This window comes from Chrysochloris asiatica, unplaced genomic scaffold (genome assembly GCF_000296735.1).
Source record: "Chrysochloris asiatica unplaced genomic scaffold, ChrAsi1.0 scaffold00069, whole genome shotgun sequence".
Lineage (NCBI taxonomy): Eukaryota > Metazoa > Chordata > Mammalia > Afrosoricida > Chrysochloridae > Chrysochloris > Chrysochloris asiatica.
Window position 1 is genome coordinate 2,486,902 of NW_006408587.1, and position 3,452 is coordinate 2,490,353.

The following is a 3,452-nucleotide window of genomic DNA, read 5'->3' on the forward strand; positions in this document are numbered from 1 at the left end:
ACCAATATGTTACCCAGAAAACATGTGGATAGGTTTAGATTCAACAAAATAAGGAACAATGTATATCATTATTGATATCAGATGGATCTTGGCTGAAAGCAGGGAACACCAGAAAGATGTTTACTTGTACTTTATTGACTATGCAAAGGCTTTTGACTGTGTGGGTCATGACACACTATAGATAACATTGTGAAGAACGGGTATTCCAGAACACTTAATTGTGTTCATGAGGAACCTACACAAAGACCAAAGGCAGTTGTTAAATAGAACAAGGGAGAAACTGAGTCATCTAAAATCAGGAAAGTGTGTTACCAGGGTTGTGTTGTTTCACCATACTTATTCAATCTGTATAGTGAGTAAATAATCTGAGAAGCTAGATTATGTGAAGAAGAATGTGCATGGCACTAGAATTGGAGGAAGACTCATTATTAACCTGCAATGTGCAAATGATAACAACCTTGCTTGTTGGAAGCAAAGAAGACTTAAAATCCTTACTGATGAAGATCAAAGATCACAGCTAAAGAAGACTATAGAAGAACTGATACATTTGAATTATGATGTTAGAGAAAAATATTAAAAGTATCAAGGGCTGCCAGAAAAACAAACACATTTACCTTGGAAGAAGTACAGCCAGAATACTTCTTAGAAGCAAGGATGGCAAGAGTTTATCTTTCATGATTCAGGAGGAACCAGTCCTTGGAGAAAGACATCCTGCTTGGTGAAGTGGAGGATCAGAGAAAAAGAGGAAGACACCCTCCCCAATAGGATGGATTGACACAGCAGCAGAAACAATGGACTCAAACTTAACAACAACTGTGAGGATGGCGCAGGATCAGGCAGTGTTTCATTATGTTGTGCATACAAGTCGGAACTGACAGGATAGCTCTCAACAACCTACATGCAGTGTTTACACTTTCCCTACTTAACAATACATTTTAGAGATATATCTAAAATTGTTTCTCCTCATTTTGAATTGTGCCCCATTAGCAAATGAAGGTCTTGAAAGCTTTATAACTTTCACATTCTCAAGGTCAATTTTACTTTGAGGAGGCAGCTCTTTCCCAGTCATATTTTGACTGCCTTCCAACCTGAGGGGCTCATTTTCCAGAACTACATCTGACAAAATTCTGGTGTTCATTATGTTTCAATATTCTGATGTTATCTTACATTATTCCACTGTTATTCGCAAAGAAAAGAAACAGCTGTGAGCATACATTAATAACTGGAAAATGGACTGCACAAAGTGTGAATCTAGGAAAATTGGAAGCTCTCAAAAATGAAATGGAACAAACAAAGATCAATATTCTATGTATTAGTGACCTGTATTGGCCATTTTGAAGCTGACAATCACATGGCTTACTATGCATCATATTCATCATCAAAAAGAACATTTCAAGATCTATTTTGAAGTATAATGTGGTCTGTGACAAAATAATATCCATATACCTACAAAGAACACCAGTTAATACCACTATTATTCAAATTTATGTGGTATTAACTGGTGTTCTTTGTAAGTATATGGATATTCATATTTACCAACCACTAAAGCCAGTAATAAGGAGCTCTGGTAGTATAGTTGTTACAAATCGGGCTTCAAACCTTAAGGTCAGCAGTTCGAAACTACCAGCCGCTCTGCGGGAGAAAGATGAGGCTTTCTGCTCCCGCAAAGATTTACAGCCTCGGAAACCCTGTACAGGGTCGCTATGAGTCGGAACCGACTTGATGGCACTTAACAACAGCAACAAAGTCAGTAATGGAGTCCTAGTGTGGCACTGTGGGTTAATGCGCCAGACTGCAAAGCCCTTTGAACTGCAATGTCAGCAGTTCAAGCTCACCAGCTGCTCCTTGTAAACCCTATATAGGGTTGCTATGGGTCAGAATCTACTCAACAGCACTCAACAACAACAACAACAAACCCAGTAATGATGAAACTGAAGAATTCTACCAACTTCTTCAGTTTGAAGCAGATCAAACATGCAAGCAAGATGTGCTGATAATTACTGGTGGTTGTAATGCAAATGTGGGAAACAAAGGATGATCAATAATTGGAAAACATGGCCTCATTGATAGAAACGATGCTGGAGATCACATGATACAATTTTGCAAAACCAATTACTTATTCATCACAAGTACCTTTTAAAAACATCTCAGGAGCCTCACCAGAAGGGAATACAGAGAAATCAAACTGACTCCATCTGTGGAAAGAGACAGTGGAAAAGCTCCATATCATCAGCCAAAAGAAGAGCAGGGAAGACTGTGAAACAGACCATCAATTTCTTATATGCAAGTTCAGGTTGAAGCTGAAAAATAAATAAAACAAGTCCATGAGAGCCAAAATATGACCTTGAACATATCCCACCTGAATTTAGAGATCATCTGAAGAACAGATTTGATGGATTAGACACTAATGACCAAAGACAAGAAAAGTTTTGGGATGACATCAAAAACATCATACAGGAAGAAAGCAGAAGGTCATTAAGAAGATAAGAAAAAGGAAAAGACCAAAATGGATGTCAGAAGAGACTCTGAAACTTGCTCTCCAGGATAGAGATGCTAAAGCAAATGGAAAACATGAGGTAAAAGAGTTGAATGGAAAATTCCAAAGGGCAGCTTGAGAAGAAAAAGTCAAGTATTATAATGAAATGTGCAAATATCTGGAGTTAGAAAACCGAAAGGGATGAACATGCTCAGCATTTCTAAAGCTTAAAGAACTGAAGAAAAAAAAAAATCAACCCTTAAATTGAAATATTGAAGAATTCTATGGGTAAATATTAAATGATGCAGTAAGCATCAAAAGAAGACGGAAGGAATACAGAGACTCATTGGACCAATTAAAATGGTTGATGTTCAACCATTGCAAGAGGTATCATATGGTCAATGATAGTGAAGGAAGAAGTTCATGCTACACTGAAGGCATTGGCAAAGAACAAGGCTCTGGGAACTGATGGAATACCAATGGAAAACTTAACAACAAACTAATGCAACACTGGAGGCACTCACTCATCTATGCCAAGAAATTTGGAAGACAACTACCTGGCCAATGGATTGTAAGAGACCCATATTTGTTCCCATTCCAAAGGGAGGTGACCCAATGGAATGTGGAAATCATTGGACAATTATCATTAACATCACATACAAGTAAAATTTTTCTAAAGATAATTAAAGAAACAACTGCAACAGTACACTGACAGGGAACTCTAAGAGGTTCAAGCCAGCTTCAGACAAGGATATGGAACAAGGATATAATTGCTGACACCAAGTTGATCTTGTCTGAAAGCAAAGAATATCAGAAAGATGTTTACCTGTGATTTATTGACTATGCAAAGGCTTATGACTGTGTGGATCATGACAAGTTATGGACAAATTATGACAGAGAATGGATATCCCAGAACAATTAATTGTGCTCATAAGGAATTTGTACATATGTTGCAGACTGCAGGTATTGGGGTGTT